Source organism: Xenopus tropicalis, chromosome 3, assembly GCF_000004195.4.
Source record: "Xenopus tropicalis strain Nigerian chromosome 3, UCB_Xtro_10.0, whole genome shotgun sequence".
Lineage (NCBI taxonomy): Eukaryota > Metazoa > Chordata > Amphibia > Anura > Pipidae > Xenopus > Xenopus tropicalis.
This window is the reverse complement of record NC_030679.2, coordinates 136,111,414-136,137,026: the sequence shown is the minus strand read 5'-3', so window position 1 is coordinate 136,137,026 and position 25,613 is coordinate 136,111,414. Positions and strand designations below refer to the sequence as shown.

The window sequence follows — 25,613 nt, the reverse complement described above, 5'->3', positions numbered from 1 at the left end:
GATATCCCAAATGTAGGAACATAATTCTGCCGTTCATTTCTTAAATATCCTGACTGTTCAAAAAAACCAAATGACAAATTCAGTGGAATTAATGTTACTGAAAGTTACTATCAAGTGAGAAAACTGCCGTGACCCGGATTCGAACCGGGGTTGCTGCGGCCACAACGCAGAGTACTAACCACTATACGATCACGGCCTGTTGTTCGCGTATGAGTAGTTTGGCGCTTGTCTATGTGCTTGGGGGGGGGGGGTTTTGTTTGTTTTGTTAGCCAGGACTGCTTAGCTGGTTGTTCCAGGATTATTTAACTTTGCCTTTAAATGAGAAGGAAAGGCTAATAAAGAGTTAATCTCAAGCTGCAGGCAAACCTTCAGTTATCTCAATAGTGCCCTTAAGTCTCCCCATATTTTTCCCGTTCAGATGATCAGAAGCCTCATAGGAAAAAAAACTCTGAGCTGTGTAAAGAAAATTCCCATAATGCCTCTCTCCTGCACCGAGACCCCTGTACATGCCCAGTTTGTAAGACTATGAGGAAGCTTCCTGCTGATTGGCTCAGATCCAGGAGAGGGGAGAGAGCTGCGTGTCTCTGGCACAGCAAAATAGAAGAAATCCTGTATCTTTTGACAGAGGAGTCAGTGCAGCGTTTCTGTGAGTGCTTATGGCTGTATTTACATAGACCTTTCTAATAAAGCTGGACATCTTTCCTTCAATGAATCATCCAGCTTTTTAGGGTTGTGACAGACGGGGAGATTATTTGCCCGCAACTAATCTCCCCAAAATGCCACCCCACAGGCTAGAATGTAAATCGCCAATGGGATGGCATACACAGCGCCGCGATTTCCCAAAATCACAGAAGTTTCATCTCAAGGCAATCTGACAGACTAATCTCCCCGACTGTCACAGCCCTTACAGTCCCTCTAATTGTAGTGATGAGTGTAATTGATGTGCAATATATGTCTAAAATTGGCAGCGCCCGAACAGGGACTTGAACCCTGGACCCTCAGATTAAAAGTCTGATGCTCTACCGACTGAGCTATCTGGGCTCCATGAGTAAGTTGTGTAATAAATGCCTTCTTAACACTTATATTCACCTGCAACTATGGCTATGGGAGCCTTAGGGAATTGATACACATTTATTTTGATGCTGGGACCACAGAGAATGAAATGTGAATTTCTTTGCCATATTTTTGGGGTGTAGTTAAGGTATTTGCTGCTCTTAAATAAATGTCAGGGCATCAATAAATCTGCCCCTACATCTATGTGTGTAAGTATATATATATATATGGGGGGTTTAGTTGTACAGATCAATGAACTTAATAGGCATCTTGTTAATGTATAACTTTGGATGTTTGCAATTAATTAATTTTGAAATGTCACCAAATTCTTAATTTCCCATGATGCCACAGCTATGTGACCTGTGCTCTGATAAACTTCAGTCACACTTTACTGCTGCACTGCAAGTTGGAGTGATATCCCCTCCCCCCTCCCAGCAGCCGATCAGCAGAACAGTGGGAAGGGAGCAAGATAGCAGCTCCCAGTAGGTATCAGAATAGCACTCAATAGTAAGAAATCCAAGTCCGGCTTGGGACTCCTCCAGTTACATGGGAGTAGGAGAAACAATAGGTTAGCTGAAAGCAGTTCTAATGTGTAGCGCTGGCTGAAAGCTCAGACTCAGGCACAATGCACTGAGATGGCGCCTACACACCAATATTACAGCTACAAATACATTTGTTGGTTCAAGAATAAAATGTTAAATGGCAGAGGGAATTATTTGCTGTGTAACAGTGTCATTTAGAAATAAAAAGTACAGCATAAAAATCATGGCAGAATCCCTTTAAGTTGATGCTTTTGGGGAAAAAAAAGTTTTAGGCTTGAAATAATGGTGTCAAACATGTTCTAAATGCCAATTAATCATTTCTGCTGTGAAGGGAGTGTTCCCCTATGGTGGATTAATGCAGTTTATTGGATGGAATCCTTAGATATAGATCCTGTGATATCCCAAATGTAGGAACATAATTCTGCCGTTCATTTCTTAAATATCCTGACTGTTAAAAAAAACCAAATGACAAATTCAGTGGAATTAATGTTACTGAAAGTTACTATCAAGTGAGAAAACTGCCGTGACCCGGATTCGAACCGGGGTTGCTGCGGCCACAACGCAGAGTACTAACCACTATACGATCACGGCCTGTTGGTTGCTCAGGGATAGTTTGGCGCTTGTCTATGTGCTTGGGGGGGGGGGGTTGTTTGTTTTATTAGCCAGGACTGCTTAGCTGGTTGTTCCAGGATTATTTAACTTTGCAATTAAAGGAGAAGGAAAGGCTAATAAAGAGTTAATCTCAAGCTGCAGGCATACCTTCAGTTCTCTCAATAGTGCCCTTATGTCTCCCCATATTTCTCCCATTCAGATTATCAGAAGCCTCATAGGGAAAAAAAAACTCTCAACTGTGTAAAGAAAGTTCCCATAATGCCTCTCTCCTGCACCGAGACCCCTGTACATGCTCAGTTAGTAAGACTATGAGTCAGCTTCCTGCTGATTGGCTCAGATCCACATTCCTAAGGGGGGGAGTGAGTTCTTAGCATTCTGGTGGGAGGGGGGAGCAGGAGAGGGGAGAGAGCTGCATGTCTCTGGCACAGGAAAACAGACAAGAAATCCTGTATCTTTTGACAGAGGACTCAGTGCAGCATTTCTGGGAGTGCTTATGGCTGTATTTACATAGACCTTTCTGATAAAGCTTACTGAGTTTTTACCTTTCCTTCTCCTTTAATGAATCATACAGCTTTTTAGGGCTGTGACAGACGCGGAGATTAGTTGCCCGCGACAAATCTCCCCTGTTGCGGGCGACTAATCTCCCCAAAATGCCATCTCACTAGCTAGAATGTAAATCACCGGTGGGATGCCATACGCAGCGCCGTTATTTCCTGAAATCGCGGAAGTTTCCTCTCAAGGCAATCTGACAGACTAATCTCCCCGACTGTCACAGCCTTTACAGTCCCTCTAATTGTAGTGATGAGTGTAATTGATGTACAATATCAGTCTAAAATTTGCAGCGCCCGAACAGGGACTTGAACCCTGGACCCTCAGATTAAAAGTCTGATGCTCTACCGACTGAGCTATCCGGGCTCCATGAGCTTGTCATGTAATAAATGCCTTCTTAACGCTTATATTCATCTGCAACTGTCACCTTACTATTGAAATAGCTTCTGCTATTCATGTTAATGGGAGCCTTAGGGAATTGATACACATTTATTTTGATGCTGGGACCACAGAAAATGAAATGTAAATTTATTTTCCATATTTTTGGGGTGTAGTTAAGGTATTTGCTGCTCTTAACTAAATGACAGGGCATTAATAAATCTGCCCCTACATCTATATGTGTAAGTATATATATATATGGGGGGTTTAGTTGTACAAATCAAAGAACTTAATAGGCATCTTGTTAATGTATAACCTTTGGATGTTTAATGTGCTAATTGCTAACAGAACACTAGATGGCACTAGAACCATAAATATGTCATGGGAAAACATGTTTATTAAAAGCCCACCAGTTAATAGAGCTTCTCCCGCAGAATCCTGCACTGTAATCTGTTTTTTTAAAAGCGCAAACATATTGTATTTAATTTTGAAATGTCGCCATATTCTTCATTTCCCAGGGTGCCACAGCCATGTGACCTGTGCTCTGATAAACTTCAGTCACACTTTACTGCTGCGCTGCAAGTTGGAGTGATACCCCCCTCCCTCCCAGCAGCCGATCAGCAGAACAATGGGAAGGGAGCAAGATAGCAGCTCCCAGTAGGAATCAGAATAGCACTCAATAGTAAGAAATCCAAGTCTGGCTTGGGACTCCTCCAGTTACATGGGAGTAGGAGAAACAATAGGTTAGCTGAAAGCAGTTCTAATGTGTAGCGCTGGCTGAAAGCTTAGACTCAGGCACAATGCACCAATATTACAGCTACAGATACATTTGTTGGTTCAAGACTCAACCAAAACTTGCCCCCAAGTCACAAATTCCAAAATAACTACCTGGTTTGGGGGCACTGAGACATCCAAGGGGTTGGGGATCACTGACCTAGGGGGTTTCATTTTCCTTTAAAACATGGAGCCCGATTGGCTTCGCTACTTTTTGTTGATAAAAGCCCAGGAGTATGATGTAAAAAGGCAACCAACCTCACTACAATACACTCCCTTTCCAGACCAGGGATGGGGCTAGTAGGAATGGGTATAGGGGAAATTAGTGGGCTATCTGCAAGGTGGGGGTTTTGTTCTTAATTTTTCTGTTTTCTGAATTATTTGACTATTCCCCCCCCCCATAGCTCTGAGGCAGGCAGAGGTTAAAAAAGTCAGAAAAATGCAATAGTAATAGGTTATAAATAATAATAATAATAACACTGAAGCCTCCAAGTCAACAGTGTTTAGTTACCGGCTCAGAATGGGAGGCTCTAACATAAATACATGTAAGATTAAATATTCTCATTTTAATTCAGTTTTCCTAAAGTCGAAATGGAAAATAAAACATACAATGTAAGAAAACAGCTGAACCTTTATATTATAGCTCAGTTACTTTATATCACTTTATTTAGGCAAATGTGAATGCAGTTTATTGGATGGAATCCTTAGATATAGATCCTGTGATATCCCAAATGTAGGAACATAATTCTGCCGTTCATTTCTTAAATATCCTGACTGTTCAAAAAAAACCAAATGACAAATTCAGTGGAATTAATGTTACTGAAAGTTACTATCAAGTGAGAAAACTGCCGTGACCCGGATTCGAACCGGGGTTGCTGCGGCCACAACGCAGAGTACTAACCACTATACGATCACGGCCTGTTGGTTGCTCAGGGTTTGTTTGGCGCTTGTCTATGTGCTTGGGGGGGGGTTGTTTGTTTTATTAGCCAGGACTGCTTAGCTGGTTGTTCCAGGATTATTTAACTTTGCAATTAAAGGAGAAGGAAAGGCTAATAAAGAGTTAATCCCAAGCTGCAGGCATACCTTCAGTTCTCTCAATAGTGCCCTTAAGTCTCTCCATATTTCTCCCGTTCAGATGATCAGAAGCCTCATAGGGAAAAAAAACTCTGAGCTGTGTAAAGAAAGTTCCCATAATGCCTCTCTCCTGCACCGAGACCAAGACCCGTGTACATGCTCAGTTTGTAAGACTATGAGGAAGCTTCCTGCTGATTGGCTCAGATCCACATTCCTAAGGGGGGAGGGAGTGCTTGGCATTCTGGTGGGAGGGGGGAGCAGGAGAGAGGAGAGAGCTGTGTGTCTCTGGCACAGGAAAACAAAGAGACAACAAATCATGTATCATTTGACAGAGGACTCAGTGCAGCGTTTCTGTGAGTGCTTATGGCTGTATTTACATAGACCTTTCTGATAAAGCTTACTGAGTTTTTACCTTCCCTTCTCCTTCAATGAATCACAAAGCTTTTTACAGTCACTCTATTTGTAGTGCTGCCTTATTTGTACAATATCAGTCTAAAACACGCAGCGCCCGAACAGGGACTTGAACCCTGGACCCTCAGATTAAAAGTCTGATGCTCTACCGACTGAGCTATCCGGGCTTTATGCGTTAGTTGTGTAATAAATGCCTTCTTAACACTTATATTCACCTGCAACTGTCACCTTACAAGTCAAATAACTTCTACTTTATAGCCACGGGAAGGTTTTAAAGGAACAGTAACCCTCGAGGTTAAAAAGTTAAAAATCCATTCTTCCCCCTTCTAACAATACATCTAACCTGCACAATGTTTATTATTTCAAGTGCTTTATGCAAAAATACCATGAAAAAAGTTTTCTTCCTCATGTCTCAATAATTGCCCTAGAAAATCCTTGTCCATTACATGTTTTATATCATTCAAACCAGATTATCTGGGCTACAGGTACTTGGGTGTGGTGCAACTAGCCTAGATAATCCCGCCCATGCTTACGCTTTGTGCGAGCAGCCCGGGTAGCTGAGTCGGTACAGCATGGGACTCTTAGGGCTCTGGTACACGGGGAGATTAGTCGCCCGCGGCAAAACTCCCTGCTCGCGGGCGACTAATCTCCCCGAGTTGCCTTCCCTCTGCCATCCCACCGGCGACTAATCTCCCCGAGTTGCCTTCCCTCTGCCATCCCACCGGCGAACATGTAAGTCGCCGGAGGGGTGGCAGACGCGGCGGCGCGATTTCGCGCAAATCGCCGAAAAAGACTCGCGACTCGCGCCGCGTCTGCCATCCCGCCGGCGACTTACATGTTCGCCGGTGGGATGGCAGAGGGAAGGCAACTCGGGGAGATTAGTCGCCCGCGAGCAGGGAGTTTTGCCGCGGGCGACTAATCTCCCCGTGTACCAGAGCCCTTAAGGTGGCCATACACGAGCAGATCCGCTCGCTTGGCGATGTCACCAAGCGAGCGGATCTTCCCCTGATATCCCCACCTACGGGTGGGCGATATCGGGGAGCATTTAGGTAAAAAAAATAATAATCCGATCGTTTGGCCCTGGGGCCAAACGATCGGATTATGTGGGCGGCAATGGGGCAGATCGGGGACCGCATCAACGAGCCGATGCGGTCCCCGATCCGACCGGATTTTCTAACCTGGCCGATCGAGATCTGGCCAATCGAGATCTGGCCAATTTGGCCAGATATCGGTCGGCCAGGCCGCTCTGCTCTCCCCATACACGGGCCGATTAGCTGCCGAATCGGTCCAAGGGACCGATATCGGCAGCTATAGTCGGTCCCCACATGGAGTCACACCACTTTTATGCATGTAACTTGCCGTGATCGTATAGTGGTTAGTACTCTGCGTTGTGGCCGCAGCAACCCCGGTTCGAATCCGGGTCACGGCAGGTTTTTTCACTGTTTTATTACCATTAAAAAATGCCCTGTTCCCTCAGTTGTTAATGATATCCCTGTCTGTTACAGTCAGGGTATTTATGAAGTTAATTGTATAATTTCATAGTTGACAAAACTCTACTTGTTTACAGCTGTAGGCTGAGTAACTTCCCATACTGGTGAATTGGTTCAGCTCAACAAACAAAATGGATTTTTACTCTCGCATCTCGACATCCATTTGGCATGAATAGCGAATATGACTTTTTGTGTTGGTTTGGATATCTGCTCTTATCATAATGAGCCTAATTGGGATCGTCTGTAGATAATCTAATTTGTATATGATAACAAAAGGCTTTTGATAATGAGTTTTTCAAAAAAGATAAATATTTGTGAATCCCTGAATTTTTAATATGGCAAAAACATTTTCACCGTAATATATAGGAACAACGGCATCTTTGAAGTCTGGGATAATTTACTTTTTTACTATTTTGCTTTTAATGTTTTGTACTAATATTTTGTAATAATAAAGTTTTATGTAATTTTATGTAAACTTTAAATGAGAGCATCAATATGGTGGATTGGATGTGCTTGTTTCTATGTTTTGAACAGGCTTCAGTAATGAGAGTACTAATATGGGGGGCTGGGGGTACCCTCATGTGCTTTCAAATTGAAGCCTTTTTACGGCTGGTGAAATAATGAACTTGTGTGCTTTGATTGGTGGGACCGCCTAAATATCTTGTGATTGCTCTTACATCTTTGCCTATGATTAACATGAAATGTATAGGGCGGTGCTGCAATAAAGTTAATTATTAATCAAGAATTCTGCCTGAAGATTTTCCCAGCGAGTGCCTGCTCTTCAAACTAACGGTGAAATACGCTCCCCTAACTGAAGGCTTGGGGGGTGCATCTGAACCTCTTTTCCTCTGTGGTGAGTTGTTTCGTTTTATACATATTTTATAATCTAGCTCAGTCAGTAGAGCAGGGATCCCCAACCTTTTATACCAGTGAGCCACATTTAAAGGGAAAAAGTGTTGGGGAGCAATACAAGTACGAAAAATGTTCCTGGGGGTGCCAATAAGAGTTATATTGGCTACTTAATAGCCCCTATGGGGACTGGCAGCCTACAGGAGGCTCTGTTTGGCATTATACTTGGTTTTTATTCAACCAAAACTTGCCTCCTTACCAGAAATTCAAAAATGAGCACCTGCTTTGAGGCCTCTGGGAGCAACATCCAAGGGGTTGGGGAGCAACATGTTCCTCCTGAGTCACTGGTTGGGGATCACTGCAGTAGATCATCAGATTTTCCATTTTAAGCTGGCCATATACGCACCGATAATATCATACAAAACCTTGTTTCGTACGATATTCGGTGCGTGTATGGAATGTCGGCGAGTCGACCGATATCGCAGGAAGCTGCTAAAATTGGTCGACTCGCCGATCGGCCACCTTATGGGTCTTGGGTTCAAGTCCCTGTGCAGGTACGGGATGTTTTAGACTGGCTGGTACTGTAGAAATACAGTCCATCACTAAAATCAGAGTGATGATTTAAACAATGAACTAGATTCTAACTACTTGTTCTTTAATATCCAAAGCAATGGGTGCCGTTGGATTAAATTCTGTAAGAAAGGACTGGTGAGTACCTAGCTAATAAAATATGTGGGTTACTGTGATCATATAATGGTTACCACCCAATCGATGCTGTTGTTACTTTAAATTCTCTCATTAAACTTAATATCGATTCCTATATTGAAAAAAAATAAATTTAAAAATTCAATCACGTTAAGCTCACGGACAAGACTTTATATTCAGCAAATAACATGGAAAGCTGTGCTATAAAGATGCAAGAAGCTGCATAAAAAACAAAGATTTATGAAATGCATAGCTACATAACCCTGGAACAACCATCAGTCATGAAGAACAAAAATGAAGCGCCCAACGTGGGGCTCGAACCCACGACCCTGAGATTAAGAGTCTCATGCTCTACCGACTGAGCTAGCCGGGCTACTTACACTGCTGTAGCTTAAGCATGGGTGGGCTTAAAAGGAAACAGTTGAACTTTTTTGTTGTAACACATTTATCAGAGAAATCTTCAGATTAATGCCATTTCTTGGATTTTACCTATCCTTTATTATAAATCCTCTGATAATCTGCCATTAGCTTCATAAATATCCTGACTGAATGAAAAGTATATCATTAAGAGTTAAGGTATTTTTTTATGTTAATAAAATAGCATCAAGTGCAAAAGCTGCCGTGACCTGGGGTTGCTCCGGCCACAACGCAGAGTACTAACCACTATACGATCACGGCACGTCACACGCTCTGGGTTGGTTTGGGTTTATGCTCATGTGCTTGTCGTTCTTATTTGAACCCAATAGCAGTTTATACTAATATTCTATTTAATCCATGGAACCGTTTTTGTACTGTAAAAATGAGCCTTTAGCTTAGTGGCTCCCATGGCTCAGATGGTTGTAGAGTCCTGTCACTTATCTGACTTGTTTGGATTTTTTTTATGTTGTTTTTGTAAATAGGCATCAGTGTAACCCATATACTTTATTTGGTTAGGTACATGCCAGTGCTTACACATTACAGACTGTCATCTAGTGACACCTGTTACTTTGGATTTTAATGAACAATTAGCTAATACGTCACTTTGATTGTAGTGAATGACTTATTTGTACAATAGCAGTCTAAAACATGCAGCGCCCGAACAGGGACTTGAACCCTGGACCCTCAGATTAAAAGTCTGATGCTCTACCGACTGAGCTATCCGGGCTCCATGAGCTTGTTGTGTAATAAATGCCTTCTTAATGCTAACAAAACTTTAGCGCCCAACGTGGGGCTCTAACCCACGACCCTGAGATTAAGAGTCTCATGTTCTACCGACTGGGCTAGCCGGGCTGCTTGCACTGCTGTAGGTTAAGCATGGGCCGGCTTAAACGGAATCAGTGGAACCTTTTTATTGTAACACATTTACCATAAATCACTTAATTTAGAGAAATCGGATTAATGTCATTTCTTGGATTTTACCTATCCTTTATTATAAATCCTCTGATAATCTGCCATTAGCTTCATAAATATCCTGACTGTAATAGACAGTGATATCATTAACAACTGAGGGAACAGGGAATTTTTTAATGGTAATAAAACAGTATTAAGTGCAAAAACTGCCGTGACCCGGATTCGAACCGGGGTTGCTGCGGCCACAACGCAGAGTACTAACCACTATACGATCACGGCAAGTCATGTTCTAAAGGGTGATTTGGTTCCTTACACATGTGCTTGTCATTCTTATTTGAAACCAATTGCAGTTACATTTATATTCTATTTAATCCATGGGACAGTTTTTGTACTGTTAAAATGGGCCTTTCCCTTAGTGGCTTCCATGGCTGCTCAGCTGGTTGTTATTTTTTAAAGGAGCAAACAGATTATTTTATATTTAATTTTGATGTTTGACATGGGACAAGCTATGCCTTTAACTGTCCCAGTTGTCCCCAGCTAAGTGACTTGTGGAGATTAGCCGCCGCACGACAAATCTCCCTTGTCACAGGCATCTAATCTCCCCGAAATGCCGGTGGGATGGCATACGTGGTGTGGTGATTTGCCAGAGTCATCTTGAGAGGAAACTTCTGCTATATATATATATATATATAGACACACACAGTATGTGCTTGTCAATAATAGTACATTAATGGTAAATACATTATATAGTGAGGGGGAGAAGTAGTGGCACCCAAAATACATTAAATACAGCAAGAAGCAGTGGGATCGTAAGACCTTTAATTACATTAAATACAATAAGAGGGAATGATTTCTGACAGCCCAGACCTCCTTACCCTTCAAAAAAGCAGCTTTCCTGAAGTCTAGTGCAGATTTCAACATTGTAGAGGTCAAAATGAAGCATTGCTAAATGTGCTCACTTTCACTGCCGTGGTAGACACAGAATAGCACCCAAGCAGGGGAAACCCTGTTTGCTATTATGCAACTTATTGAAAGTACATTGAACAGTAAAAACAATAGCTTGTCTTAAAAGCAGTTCTAATGTGTAGCGCTGGCTCCTTCTGAAAGCTCAGACTCAGGCACACTTTACTGCTATGCTGCATGTTGGAGTGATACCCCCCCACCCCCAGCAGCCGATCAGCAGAACAATGGGAAGGGAGCAAGATAGCAGCTCCCAGTAGGTATCAGAATAGCACTCAATAGTAAGAAATCCAAGTCCGGCTTGGGACTCCTCCAGTTACATGGGAGTAGGAGAATCAATAGGTTATCTGAAAGCAGTTCTAATGTGTAGCGCTGGCTCCTTCTTAAAGCTCACACTCAGGCACACTTTACTGCTGTGCTGCAGGTTGGAGATACATGCCCCCTCACGCCCAGCATCCAATCAACAGAACAATGGGAAGGGAGCAAGATAGCAGCTCCCAGTAGGTATCAGAATAGCACTCAATGGTAAGTAATCCAAGTCCGGCTTGGGACTCCTCCAGTTACATGGGAGTAGGAGAAACAATAGGTTAGCTGAAAGCAGTTCTAATGTGTAGCGCTGGCTGAAAGCTCAGACTCAGGCACAATGCACTGAGATGGCACCTACACACCAATATTACAGTTAAAACAAAATATAGTTGAGGCAAGGATACAATTTTAAATGGTAGAGTAAATTGTTTGCAATGTAAACAGTGTCATTTAAATAAAAATATACCATAAAATCATGACAGAATCTCTTTAATTTATTGGCTAGGTACTACCCAGTCCTTACACAATACAGGATTTTATCCAATGGCACCCATTTAGCTTTTAAAGGACAGGTGGTTATAAACTAGCTTATTCTTTTGGGGTAATGTCCCACGGGGAGATTAGTCACCCACACTAAATCTCTGCTCCCACAGGCAACTAATCTCCCCGAAAAGCTTTTTCACCAGCAATAAAGGAAATCACCAGTGGAAAGGCGTAAACATTGCTTCAGTTTCCGAAGTTGCGCAAAGTTTCCTTCTTCAGGCAACTTTGTGCTAATTCAGAAAAGAAAAGCAGTGAGTAGCTTAACAAGGAGCTTAGTCGCCTGTGGAAGCAGAGATTTCTGGGAACTTGGGTGGTATGCAACTCTCTTAGATTATCCCACCCATTCTCAATATGGGCGTGCTTAAGTAGCCCGGCTAGCTCAGTCGGTAGAGCATGAGACTCTTAATCTCAGGGTCGTGGGTTCGAGCCCCACGTTCGGCGCTTACCTTTTGTACTTCACAGTTAAATAATTTTATTATAGTTCAGGTAGACTGCAGTTTTCCACAAGTGTAAAAAGAAAATTAAAACATGCAATAAAAGGAAACAGTTGAATATTTTTTCAAGTTTAAAACAGTCAGTCACAATTCGCATTCGCTCACCCCTTCACAAAGTTGGTCCAGGTGCCTTGCCCCGGACTCTTCACTCAGGGAAAAAAAGTTCCATGACTATTTGTTCATAAACAAATCACATAAATCACATTTTTTATGGTTTTTCATAGACACTCACTCACTGATCCAATGGTCCAGGTGCAGTGCCCCAGACCCATAGCACAGGGAGACCCAGCAGTCACAAGCAGGGGCGGGCCAAGCCGACCGGGCGCCCTAGGCAACCTGGTTGGGCAACTCCGCCCACCTCCCCGCATGCGCGCCAAAGCACAGGAGGCGATGCAGGGGGGCGGGGCGATTAGATCGGTCATTGCCTCCGCCGCTAATGACAAGCAGCAGAGGCAATGACAAGGTAGCACTAGGGGTAGGCAGGAGAGGCTCCTGCCTGGCGCCCCTCAATCGTTGTGCCCTAGGCAGCTGCCTCTTCTGCCTACCCCTAGTTCCGGCCCTGGTCACAATTTCTTGATGGGTAAAAGTTGTATTCACATTAATCCTGACGCATTTCGTGTCTTTCATGTAGTCATGTGATTACGTGTTGAAAGACACGAAACGCATCAAGATTAATGTGAATAAAACTTTTTTTTAACCACCTTCACCTGTGTTTGGAGTGCGTACCCATTGAGAAATTGTAGCTCATTTACCTTATATCACTTTGGATTAATACAATTTCTTGGATGTTATCTATTCTTTAATATAAATCTTCAGATATTCCAAATGAAGTAACAAACTTCATAAATATCCTGACTGTTAAAAGACAGGTATATTATTAACAACAGAGGAAACAGGGCAATTTTTAATGTTGACAAAATGGTATCAATTGAAAAAGCTGCCGTGACCCGGATTCGTCCTTTTTTTGTGCTACCACCATTAATGTGGATATGGTATTAAAAATGTTTGTGTTAACATGGGTGTGGTTTAAAGTGATAGTGTTTTTAAAAAAGGGAGTGGCCAAAACTGGCTTCTATTATCAGCCCTCCACCACATATGCTAGAAAACACATGAACCTCGATACCACAGAAGTTGGACAACCCTGATCTAACCAATTTTTTAAATGTCACTTTGATTGTAGTGTATGACTCTAAAATGTCCAGCGCCCGAACAGGGACTTGAACCCTGGACCCTCAGATTAAAAGTCTGATGCTCTACCGACTGAGCTATCCGGGCTCTGCTTTGGTTACTATTTAGCGAAGATCTCATGGAAAAGTCTAAAACAACTGGACTTTTCTGAGTTTTTCTTGAAACTGTTTCACCCCTCAAGGGTTTAAATGCCGGGGAATTTCCTACCACTCATTTGAACTGAAGAAGCCGAAGGATGAGTGATGAAACATTTTGAAGAAAAAATCAGAAAAGTCCAGTTGCTTTCGACTTAGTTCTACTAGATACGGTATATCATGGCCTGGATGAATGAGAATCTTCACAGACATTTCATGGAAAGTTTTGATTTTGTTTATTCAGACCAAGTTAGCAGTGTAACTGGACCCTAAAGCAATATAATTATAGGGCCACTTTATTAAAGTGGACCTGTCACCCAGGCATAAATAGCTGTATAATAAAAGTCCTTTTCAAATTAAATATGAAACCAAAATCCATTTTTTATAAACACATCCATGCCCATTATAAAAGCATGTAAAAATCCCAGCTGTCAATCATATATTGCCTGCCCCGCCTCTATGCCTTAGACATAGGGGTGGGGCAGAGAGTTACTTTCACTTTCAATTCAGAACTTACTTGGTGTTGCTGTGCCCCTCACATTCCCCCTCCCTCGGCACCATGTAATTGTGTAACCAGTGCATAGACATGGGCATCAGGTCCCCCCATACTGGCACAGAAACAAGATTTTGGCAGGATTTAAAGCTTGCCTTAATAACAGTGTCCACAAAATGGTGCCTGCCTGCTTGCTGCAATTTTGAATTCCAAGGCTGAAGAAAATAAGATTAAAACAATTTCTACAGTGTAGGTGAAGTTTATTTTGCTTGACAAACACAATAGAAAACAATTTGAAATTTAAGGAATAATACATATTGTTTTTTAAACAGTGCTCGATGGGTCCACCTATGCCTCCCATTCCCCCAGCAGGGGAAATAGGGGGTACTGCTGTCAGAGGCCTGGAGCAGAGGGGACCCTGAGAGAAAATGTGGGATTCTCAGGATGCAAAGAGAGCAGGCTTGGGGGACTGGGAATGGTTTGGGCGGATTATAGGAAGTTTTGTGCATAATGGGGCGTGGCTAGAGCAGAACAGCAGAATAGCCATGTGTCTGATGCTCTACCGACTGAGCTATCTGGGCTCCATTAAGATTAATAACATTGCAGAGATCTGTGTTTCTATACTGACTGTATATGTCTTCTTAATATTTGTATACATATACAGTTGTCACCTTACAAGTCAAATAGCCTCTAATGTACAGGACACAAAACTTGACGAAAACTAAACCAATTTACCAACATGGTAAGTTAAACATACAGATATAAATTAGTACATTTTGTTAACTAAAAATCTACGTTTAGGGCTGAATCAGCAGGTGGAGGTAGAATCGTTATTGTTTAGTGCCCATACACGGGCCAATTAGCTGCCAAATCGGTCTAAGGGACTGATATTGGCAGCTAGAATCGGCCCGTGTATGGGGACCTTAACCTGTGCCTTTTCTCCTTTGAACGGCTGCCCCCGGGGCTACACAGCAGCTTATTTATATAAATTATAGTAGGGTTTCTGTAGCAAACACCCCAGCTGTACCAGTGCAGGAATGGCTGCCCCTGGGGCTACACAGCGGGGTATTTATATAAACTATAGTAGGGTTTCTGTAGCAAACACCCCAGCTGTACCAGTGCAGGAATGGCTGCCCCTGGGGCTACACAGCGGGGTATTTATATAAACTATAGTAGGGTTTCTGTAGCAAACACCCCAGCTGTACCAGTGCAGGAATGGCTGCCCCCGGGGCTACACAGCGGGGTATTTATATAAACTATAGTAGGGTTTCTGTAGCAAACACCCCAGCTGTACCAGTGCAGGAATGGCTGCCCCTGGGGCTACACAGCGGGGTATTTATATAAACTATAGTAGGGTTCCTGTAGCAAACACCCCAGCTGTACCAGTGCAGGAATGGCTGCCCCCGGGGCTACACAGCGGGGTATTTATATAAACTATAGTAGGGTTTCTGTAGCAAACACCCCAGCTGTACCGGTGCAGGAATGGCTGCCCCCGGGGCTACACAGCGGGGTATTTATATAAACTATAGTAGGGTTTCTGTAGCAAACACCCCAGCTGTACCAGTGCAGGAATGGCTGCCCCCGGGGCTACACAGCAGCTTATTTATATAAACTATAGTAGGGTTCCTGTAGCAAACACCCCAGCTGTACCAGTGCAGGAATGGCTGCCCCCGGGGCTACACAGCGGGGTATTTATATAAACTATAGTAGGGTTTCTGTAGCAAACACCCCAGCTGTACCGGTGCAGGAATGGCTGCCCCCGGGGCTACACAGCGGGGTATTTATATAAACTATAGTAGGGTTTCTGTAGCAAACACCCCAGCTGTACCAGTGCAGGAATGGCTGCCCCCGGGGCTACACAGCGGGGTATTTATATAAACTATAGTAGGGTTTCTGTAGCAAACACCCCAGCTGTACCAGTGCAGGAATGGCTGCCCCCGGGGCTACACAGCGGGGTATTTATATAAACTATAGTAGGGTTTCTGTAGCAAACACCCCAGCTGTACCAGTGCAGGAATGGCTGCCCCCGGGGCTACACAGCAGCTTATTTATATAAACTATAGTAGGGTTTCTGTAGCTAACACCCCAGCTGTACCAGTGCAGGAATGGCTGCCCCCGGGGCTACACAGCGGGGTATTTATATGAACTATAGTAGGGTTTCTGTAGCAAACACCCCAGTTGTACCAGTGCAGGAATGGCTGCCCCCGGGGCTACACAGCAGGGTATTTATATAAACTATAGTAGGGTTTCTGTAGCAAACACCCCAGCTGTACCAGTGCAGGAATGGCTGCCCCGGGGCTACACAGCAGGGTATTTATATAAACTATAGTAGCCTTTCTGCAGCAAACACAGAATGTTTACTAGTGTAGGACAACAGTACATTTTATTGTCTATGAAGATTTTCATTCATCCAGGACATGGTATATCTAATATAAATAAATTTAAAGCAACTGGACTTGTTTGGTAATCATTGAAGACGTTTCACTACTCATCCGAGCAGCTTCTTCAGTTCATCTGACTGGTATGGGAAGCCCTCAGCATATATACTCTTCCACTAATCCAATCACAATGGCACTTTGTAACTCTTCAGAAAGGTGACATCTGAAACTCACAGAGGTGTGAATGCTGTGGAGTTACTTTGAAAGGATTACCAAAGTATCATGCAACTCTTCAAAACAGGTGTTACTTGTTAGAACATTAGTACATTATATTGTAATTAATTATATACACTTTGTTTTTTGGTGTTACTGTTCCTTTAAAGTCGGGATCGGCCCATTGGGGGTGCCCATACACAGGCAGATAAGCTTCCAAATCAGTCTGAAGGACCTGAATCATTTCTGGATTTCACTTTTTAAATTTGATATTTTCTCTGCCATATATTTCCAACAAATATGCCAAGGCCAAAAGGCATTAGCAGCTTGAATTCCTCTGTGCGCTGAGCCTGAAGTCAGCTTCCCACCAATGGCCTAAAGCAGTGCTGTCCAACTGGCGGCCCGCGACCCCCCTCTGTGTGGCCCCCCACCTGTCTGGCTGCTTTGATGGCTTACTCTTGTGTAAGCTTTAAATGGTATTAGTACTGTGATTAACTGGTCCCCTGCATGGTTCTCACCTCAGATTCAGGCTGTAATCAGGCTGTATTGTTTAAATATGTAATTCCCTGTGTTGTTCACACCTTTTAATCTCTGCATTGTTCACCCCCTGCAGTGTTCACACCTCAGGCTCAGGCTGTAATCACCCCCATTGTTCACCTGTTCACACCTCAGGAGCAGTAGAAACCCACAAATAATCCCTGCACACTACAAAAAGAACATATACTGAGGTGGTACTTCAGTTAAAAAGTTTTTTAATATATAGTTATTGTGCAGACTGTAGGAGCAGTGCCAGCATTGTGTCACTGTAGGCTGCCTGTGTGTGCCATACACACAGGCATCATAGGGCAAGCAGAGTATGGCACACACAGGCAGAGTATGGCACAAACCAGCCAAGAATGGCACACAGTGAAAGTATGGCAGGGTAGGGAAGGCAGAGTATGGCGCACACAGGCAGGGTAGGGAAGGCAGAGTATGGCACACACAGGCAGGGTAGGGAAGGCAGAGTATGGCAGGTTTTTGCTGTACTATAACCATTAATATGGGTATGGTCATGTGATAACATGGGTGTGGTTTCAAGTGGGTGCAGTTTCAAAAAGGGGAGTGGCCAAAACTGGCTTCCATTATCGGCCCTCCACCACGTAGATCGGAAAAATTTCGGCCCTCGGTACAACAGAAGTTGGACAGCACTGGCCTAAAGCACTTGCGCTTTTTTGTCAGCGTCTGCAGTTTAAATAACATTACCCCCCAAAGCTCCCCAAAAGGAATAGAAGTAGAGCACCTTTTGGCTATGGAGCAGCTATGGAGTCGGATTCAAGCTGAAGATTTTAAAAAATCATTATGGCTGTTTTGGGGCAAATTAAACATTAAAAAATGTTGGTGTTACTGTTCGTTTAACATCACAACATCAATAGGCAGGCACTCCGGGATTTCAGGTGTAAAGAATGGCAGAAGTTCACGAAAATTAAAGTAAAATCAAGTTATATTTATTTAACTAACACATGTTACAACAAGCCTTACGCGTTTCATACCTTGCGGTACTTAATCATAGGCTGACTGTTCATTTAATGATGCGAACCAAAGAGCATGTTCAACTGCATCTAAATGCACTTTTTTGGCTCTGCCCATAATCCCCTAGCCCCCCCTAGCATGTATAAATGGGTGCAAAAAGTTTTTCTCCATAATAGTTTTGCATTTCAAGCATTATTTAAATAAGGCAGAGGCAACATAAAACGTATTCAACTGTATTGCTTTGAATGCAAAGAACTCTAAAAGAACAGAGGATGGCTGCACAAGTGCCCCAGTGGCCTAATGGATAAGGCACTGGCCTCCTAAGCCAGGGATTGTGGGTTCGAGTCCCATCTGGGGTGCAGATTACAAGTTATTTTTTACATTAGAAAGATGGATTTCTGCAAAGTTCATGTAAATCAGTAATCATTGAAGATGTTTCACAACCATTTTGCTCATTTGAATGCATGTAACTGCTCAATACTGATTACTGGCAACACCAAATTGGTTGGATTAGCTTGTTACGCCTTAACGTCATAGGCAGGTGTGTCTAGTCATTAGAAAAGGTATTTAAGGTGGCCATTTTAAGTTGTGCTTCTGTTTGACTCTACTCTGAAGTGTGACAGCATGGGATCCTCAAAGCAACGCTGAAAACAAAGATTGTTCAGTATCTTGGTTTAGGAGAAGGCTACAAAAAGCTATCTCAGAGGTTTAAATTATCAGTTTCAACTGTAAGGAATGTAATCAGAAAATGGAAGGCCACAGGCACAGTTGCTGTAAAACCCAGGTCTGGCAGGCCAAGAAAAATACAGGAGCGGCATATGTGGAGGATTACGAGAGTGGTCACAGGCAACCCAAAGATCACCTCCAAAGACCTGCAAGAACATCTTGCTGCAACAATTTGCACAAAGAACATATGTATGGCAGGGTGATGAGAAAGAAACCCTTTCTGCATTGACACCACAAACAGAGTCACTATAATGCAAAAGCTCATTTAGTCAAGCCACAGCCATTTTGGAACAAAGCACTTTGGACTGATGAGACAATAACTGGGTTATTTGCTCATAACAAAAAGCGCTTTGCATGGCAGAAAAAGAACACAGCATAGCACGTGGGGCTGTGGGGCTAGTTCAAGGACTGGGGCCCTTGTTAAAGTCGAGGGTCGGATGAATTTAAAGCAATATCAACAAATTCTTCAGGATAATATTCAAGCATCAGTCACAAAGTTGAAGTTACGCAGGGGTTGGCTATTCCAACAAGACAATGACAAAGGCATTTATGCAGAGGGCGAAGTACAATATTCTGGAATGGCCGTCACAGTCCCAAGACTTGAATATCATGGAAAATCTATGGGATGATTGGAGGCAGCCATCAAGTTTAACTGAACTGGAGAGATTTTGTATGGATCAATGCAGGGCTGCCATCAGGGGGGCACAGGGGGGACGTTGCTTTAAAGGGGGCCCGGCCGTGATACAGTTTTGTAGCTTGGGCCCCCTTTAAAGAACTCCGGGCCCTATCATTGGTTCATTGGTGGCCAACGGGAAATTTGATTGGTTGCGCCCCGTGGACGCACAGGACGCAACCCTATAAAATTTTCAGGTGCAGCGGGGAGCTGGCACATATCAAGAGGACACAGAAGAAGGAAGTCGCCGGTGGGGGAGCTGGAGGATGCCGGAGGAAGCCACAGGGGAGCCGGAGGATTCTTCGGGGGGTGGGAGCTGGAGGATGCTGGGAAGGACTCTGTGGGGAGCTGGAGGACCGGGGAGGGGTAACTGGAGGATGCTGGGGGGCCCTTGCCACCAATGTTTTATGGGGGCCCTGGCTACTAATGTTTTAGGGGGCCCTGGCTACCAATGTCTGTGGGAGGAGGGGGGCCTGGAAAATTTTGTTGTGAGGGGCCCCGTGATTTCTGATGGCGGCCCTGGATCAATGGGCAAAAATACCGCCATCCAGAATCCAGACACTCATCAAAGGCTATAGGAGACATCTAGAGGCTATTACATTTGCAAAAGGGGGCGCAACTAAGTATTGATGTAATATCTCTGTGCCTAAATGTATGCACCTGTCTGTTTTTGTAATGATGCATATTTTCTGTTAACCCAATAAACTTTATGTCACTGCTGAAATAGTGTTTCCATAAGGCATGTTATATATTAAAAGGAAGTTGCTACTTTGAAAGCTCAATGACAAACTAAACTCCAAAGAATTAAGAGGGGTTCCCAAACTTTTTCATATGACTGCATTGGAGAGCACATACTAATGCAGTGCAAAGTACAAAACAACTGAAAATGGTTCTTTTTCATTTTTGAGTCACATTAGCACTCTGATTTCATTTAGCAGGTGAAAGTTAAATAGAAAAACTGCCGTGACCCGGATTCGAACCGGGGTTGCTGCGGCCACAACGCAGAGTACTAACCACTATACGATCACGGCAAGCCATGCTTCTTGGTGACCCACTGGGAGGAGACCTACAGTCTTGAGTAACTTAAAGAAAAACATTCAGGTTTGTGTAAGGGCAAAAGGGAGCAAAAAAGCCAGTGTCATACATACCTGACCGACTGATCTTGCTGTTATATACGTCATGTGATCCCTTACGTTATAAAGCTCACTTTACTGAAGTTTGTACAAATGGCTCAATGCCCTTTGATGGTGTGAATATTCTTGAGACAAAATTAATGCAGTTCCCATGTCTACTAAGTTGTAAGTAAGATTTTTTTGAGTTCATTGATGCCAACTGCATAGTCTGCTACAGATTTTTTTGACTAATGAATACTTTCTACAAAATGGTATTTATTAGCTAGTCAAAATCTTCTCTCTTCCTAGAAAAAAAAATATCCAACTGACTTCTCGATGGATCCTTGAATCTTCCAGGGGTCTGGGGAAGGAAAGTACTCCTCCAGAGGACTTCAATGTTATTTCCTCCAAGGCTTTACACAAAAGCAATTTACCCTCAAAGGGCAGCTTAGACAATGAATTATTTGAGGCTGTATCTTTGAACTAATACTTTAGCCAAAGGCCCCTCCTGCCCCCACAGATAAAGCCACTGACATAGCTCTCCTGCTGCTCCAAGACAGAAGGCCATGGCCAACTTCACATCTGCCAGGGATGCCAACATTCTCTACCAGGTCTCACCTTCTGTGGTCATGTGCTCTAAATCCTCTATCCAAATGCAAAGAGCCTTGACTACCGACACCAAGGCTAGGGAGCCTGCACATGGATCCTGTTGTCATGTACAATTTCTTAAGCTCTGCCTCCATTCTCCTCTCCATCAGGTGTTTTAATGTCGACATAACATGTATTGGGAGAGCAGTCTTCCAGGACAACCTCGCTACTGGGTCACCCTGTCAGGGGACTATCCCATTCCACCTGATTCTGTGGAGGAAAGGGATAAAGCTTTTCAAACTTTGCCTCCACTGGTACTTTACTTAACATCTTGTGCCCTTCCTGCACCTTTTTGTGCACTGGAAAAAATGTGCTTCTTAGCAAAGAATACCGCTGTTGCTGACTGATCCTGTTCCTTCAACTCGCCTGACTGCCTTAATAAGGTCAGGTATCTTCCCCAGAAGAGCTTACATCTGACTCCAACGCGTTCAAACCGACTAGGTTGAAATAAAGAACTAGCAAGTTGTGAGGTTATGGCCTCTTGAATCCCAGGGAAACAGGCAGTTTTATGCAGGCTAATAATATCATCCTGAGATCTCTCTCTGAAACTGAAGCAGGTTTCTGTACAGGGAGAATATCTGCATCCCCTTATAGTGTAAAGGTGCCCATACACTATAAGATCCTCTCACTTGGTGATGTCGCCTACGGGTGGGCGATATCGGGTAGCAAGTACCAAAAAAAAAAAAATCTCTGGGGCCCTGGGGCCAAACGATCGAATAACATTTGCGGCAATGGAGCAGGCGGTTCGGGGACCGTATCAACGAGCCGATGCGGTCCCCGATCCGACTGGATTTTCTAACCAGGCCGATCAATATCTGGCCAATTTCAGCCCAGATATCGGTCGGCCAGGCCGCTCGGTTCTGCCCATACACAGGCCGATTAGCTGCCGAATTGGTCCAATTGGTATAGGCAGAACTGAACGGCCACATATTCTTTACACAATCTCTTATTTGGAAGTGCAGGATTTTTTCACCCTGGCCATGATAGGGGACCCACTCCTGAGAAAGCACTGTGGCTAGCACAAAAACTGTGACTGGAATCCAGTTCTAAAAAGAACTGAATTAGCTATAGGGGAAGTAGGGGAAAAACCCAAATGCTATTCTGCCAGGGGATGGTCAGGAAATGTAGTTCATTGTAACCCGGTATAAGTGGTGGACCCCTTTAATAAGTCTCACTCATTGTATATAAGAGGGAGCAATGATGCTTGTTCTGATGAGAATCATACACAAATTTCAATGAAAATAGTGTAATCCAGTGTCCTAAGTATCAGTAACGGTGCCATATTTATAGCTTGTATACAAATATAGTAGAACTTGGGCAAAAAGGTAAAGGGATGCATGGCGCCGATAGCCTGTGGGGGTGAGTTTATGGTCCATCTATGTACTCACCCACCTTCTTGTTTGTTTGTGGAAAGTGCCAGAAAAAAACAGCAGAAGGCGCTAGGGAGAGGGACTACCATACAGCAGAAGCAGCAATCTGGCCCTCATGTCCCCCGCGGCTGCTGTATAGTAGTTACACCCTGGTTTCCGGGATAAGCACCACATAAGCACTTTGGATTTTGTTTGTGAAGATTCTCATTCGTCCAGGTCATAGTATATCTGTAGTAATAAGTCAAATCAACTAGACTTGCTGTGTTTTTCTTAAAGATGTTTCACCAGTCATCCAACTGACTTTCCCAATTCAGAATTGAGAAACTTGTAGCTGGCCAGCAGATGGCACTGTCGACAAACCAATATCCATAGAAATTAGGTTACTGCTACACATCAGATAATGGAGCTCATCCAGCAGAACCCTCTACAGAAGTCAATTTTGTAAACGCGCAAGCAGATTTTTGTTAATATATAATTTTGAAATTTAACATGAGGCAATGTGCGGGTAGGCCCAATACCTGCGGGTCGGGTGGGTTTGGGCCGACCTTAGCACATCACAACCGTACATTGCCGGCAGCTCTCTTCCAGCTTCTCTATTTATAGGTGCGCGCCCAGAAAGCCCGGGCGCCCGGTTCTATAAATGGAGGGAGAGAGCCAGGTCCAGGGCCGGATTTCTATCCTGGGCGCCCCGAGGCCGCCCCTGTGGGTGCCCCCCCGTGCGCATGCGCGAACGCTCCCCCCAGTGTGCATGCGCAATGTGCCATCCCCTTTAAACTCCCATACGGAGCAGTGGGGAGAGGTCCCGACTGCTCCGTATGGGAGCCAAATTTAAAAATGTTCTTGCGGCGGGGCGGCATGCCGCCCCTAAACTTCTGCCGCCCTAGGCTCGGGCCTTTGTGGCCTCTCCACAAATCCGGACCTGGCCAGGTCGGGTAGAAGTGGGTACTCACAGACTTCAAAATCTTTCTTGCCTTAAATAAAGCCCATTTTCTTCAAACAGCAGACTTAAAATTCTATAAAACAAGAGTGCTATACAGCATAAAACCTTGACGCGTTTCGCCTTGCGACTTCCTCAGAGGCTTCCCTGTCAGGCTGTTGCTTTGTGTTGCATTGTTTCATATGCCAGAGCCCCCAGGGCAGGGAATAGAACAGGACAGGCAGACACTGCTTCTAATAGCAATTATATATACAAATACATTTAAAAAAAAAAAACATTTTATAATGAATGCATATGGCAAAGTTGCTTAGAATTTTGTTTTCTTTTATTAGGAAAAAAATTACATTCTCTGTTGACTTTAATAAAATAATGTCCTTTAGTGTCCCAATTTAATAATAATGTGTATTTTTAGCTTTGAAATACATATAGGAAAACAAAAAGAAAGGCTACAAAAAGGTATTTTAAAATCTTATATATTCTTAAATCTTTTATATTCATTATAATGATTCAAATCAATAACAAGTCCTGAGACTCGGCACTGGTCACAACAAAACTGACAAAGTTGTGAATATATTTGCAAGACTTGAAAAGGAAGAGAAGATTTTCGAAAAAGTGCCTGGAAAAAGTCAGCAAATAAATTGAAAATATCTCCATACACGCCCAACGTGGGGCTCGAACCCACGACCCTGAGATTAAGAGTCTCATGCTCTACCGACTGAGCTAGCCGGGCTGTCTGTGTATAACCCTTTAAATTAACCCAATTTATAATAATTACTATATTTATCATAAGAAATTCAATATTTTTTGGTTGAAAACCAATATCACTGTCCAGTTAAGATATTTTTGTATTAATATATAATCTTTGGCCCAGGGACAAAATGATCACACCAGTCAGACTTGAATCAGTACATGGGAAGGCAAATGGACACAGATATTCAATTGGTGGCTTCTACAAGCAAGTAGATCTCTCTTGGGGTGTTTGACTGGTTCAACTTTGTATAACATTACAGTACAGCTTTCTCTGTAAATGTGGGCAAAATTGAAGTCACAAACAGATACAATGAATCAGTGCCTTCTAAACTGAGAGCTGGGGCTGTGATATCATGGGATGGGGAAGAGGCGGGTCGTGACATCCCCATACATGGGCTGTTTCTAGCTGCCAATATCTTATTGGCCCGTATATGGGCACTAACGATGGGCCTGCCTGACCGACATCGGCCTCTGATCTCAATAGGGCAGGTTTAAAAATTTCGTTGGATCGGGGGCCGCATCAACCAGCCGATGTGGTCCCCGATCCCCCCTAGGGCCTAACCAGAAGGTGGGGATATCAGGTCACCAAGCGAGCGGATCTTAGCGTGTATGGCCACCTTGAGCGAGTCCTGCCTGGTTCTCATAATTTGGGAAACCGGGCAGGGGGTTTTGACTGGGTCAAAACTGGATAGGTGGCAACCCTAGCTACCCCCATTACAGCCAGTGTGCTGTTTACCCATCAGCAGAGTCGGACTGGCCTGCCAAAACCTAGTGGGCCCCGGTCCTGTTGGGCCCCACCAGCCAAAGCACACCGGCAGCTTGTGTGAATGCATTGCACAATAGTTATCTGCACTGGCGCTGGTACTCATGGGGAATAGTGGGCACTTAGCTGGGTGGTGCCTGGTGGGCCCCTTGCTTGGGTTTCCTGGTGGGCTCCTTCTCCCCCATTTGACAATGCCCTTCATCAGGAATCTGTTTTACTTATTGGTCTGCCGCAATGCTTTTACCCGCATTACCTTGTATTAACCAGCAGGTGGAGCCCCCCACCAAACAGCTCTTGCTATTCATTTTGTATAATAGTAAAACTGATACCTGACACCTGTTTGCAGTCCCCGCCCTCTTTAAGAGAAATGAGTTGACTCAGCACAGAACCAGGACATGGAGCAGGTTGGCAGTAGTAGAAAGCAGGTAAGTACTGCACCCAGTTTTCTACATTTAACCACCCGGTGTGTGCCAGTTCAGATCAACTCGGGTGAAAGCATCTTTACCATGTAGCTTTTTGTTGGAATCTCTGGACTCCTGCCTGAGCCACAGGTTGGGGATCACTGCTATAGGTAATGCAGGAGAGGGGGAATATTGAGGAGTAACTTACCTCAGGAACAGGACTGGATTATAAATTGATTATACTGAGAC

At 43.8% G+C, this 25,613-nt stretch overlaps 16 non-coding genes across 16 annotated transcripts; 3 read left to right on the top strand and 13 right to left on the bottom strand.

The window, feature by feature from the left end:
- Positions 1-124: 124 nt before the first annotated feature.
- Positions 125-196, bottom strand: trnah-gug. Its single transcript has one exon. It is a non-coding gene; the product is annotated as a tRNA-His (tRNA).
- A 772-nt stretch (positions 197-968) lies between these two features.
- Positions 969-1,041, bottom strand: trnak-uuu. The gene has a single exon. It is a non-coding gene; the product is annotated as a tRNA-Lys (tRNA).
- Positions 1,042-2,114: 1,073 nt separating this feature from the next.
- On the bottom strand, positions 2,115-2,186 carry trnah-gug. The gene has a single exon. It is a non-coding gene; the product is annotated as a tRNA-His (tRNA).
- An 863-nt stretch (positions 2,187-3,049) lies between these two features.
- trnak-uuu lies at positions 3,050-3,122 on the bottom strand. Its single transcript has one exon. It is a non-coding gene; the product is annotated as a tRNA-Lys (tRNA).
- Positions 3,123-4,754: 1,632 nt separating this feature from the next.
- On the bottom strand, positions 4,755-4,826 carry trnah-gug. The gene has a single exon. It is a non-coding gene; the product is annotated as a tRNA-His (tRNA).
- Positions 4,827-5,487: 661 nt separating this feature from the next.
- trnak-uuu lies at positions 5,488-5,560 on the bottom strand. The gene has a single exon. It is a non-coding gene; the product is annotated as a tRNA-Lys (tRNA).
- A 1,190-nt stretch (positions 5,561-6,750) lies between these two features.
- On the top strand, positions 6,751-6,822 carry trnah-gug. The gene has a single exon. It is a non-coding gene; the product is annotated as a tRNA-His (tRNA).
- A 1,915-nt stretch (positions 6,823-8,737) lies between these two features.
- trnak-cuu lies at positions 8,738-8,810 on the bottom strand. The gene has a single exon. It is a non-coding gene; the product is annotated as a tRNA-Lys (tRNA).
- A 698-nt stretch (positions 8,811-9,508) lies between these two features.
- Positions 9,509-9,581, bottom strand: trnak-uuu. The gene has a single exon. It is a non-coding gene; the product is annotated as a tRNA-Lys (tRNA).
- A 52-nt stretch (positions 9,582-9,633) lies between these two features.
- Positions 9,634-9,706, bottom strand: trnak-cuu. The gene has a single exon. It is a non-coding gene; the product is annotated as a tRNA-Lys (tRNA).
- Positions 9,707-9,973: 267 nt separating this feature from the next.
- Positions 9,974-10,045, bottom strand: trnah-gug. The gene has a single exon. It is a non-coding gene; the product is annotated as a tRNA-His (tRNA).
- Positions 10,046-11,943: 1,898 nt separating this feature from the next.
- Positions 11,944-12,016, top strand: trnak-cuu. The gene has a single exon. It is a non-coding gene; the product is annotated as a tRNA-Lys (tRNA).
- A 1,255-nt stretch (positions 12,017-13,271) lies between these two features.
- On the bottom strand, positions 13,272-13,344 carry trnak-uuu. The gene has a single exon. It is a non-coding gene; the product is annotated as a tRNA-Lys (tRNA).
- Positions 13,345-18,270: 4,926 nt separating this feature from the next.
- Positions 18,271-18,343, top strand: trnar-ccu. The gene has a single exon. It is a non-coding gene; the product is annotated as a tRNA-Arg (tRNA).
- A 1,999-nt stretch (positions 18,344-20,342) lies between these two features.
- On the bottom strand, positions 20,343-20,414 carry trnah-gug. Its single transcript has one exon. It is a non-coding gene; the product is annotated as a tRNA-His (tRNA).
- Positions 20,415-24,107: 3,693 nt separating this feature from the next.
- trnak-cuu lies at positions 24,108-24,180 on the bottom strand. Its single transcript has one exon. It is a non-coding gene; the product is annotated as a tRNA-Lys (tRNA).
- Positions 24,181-25,613: the final 1,433 nt, after the last annotated feature.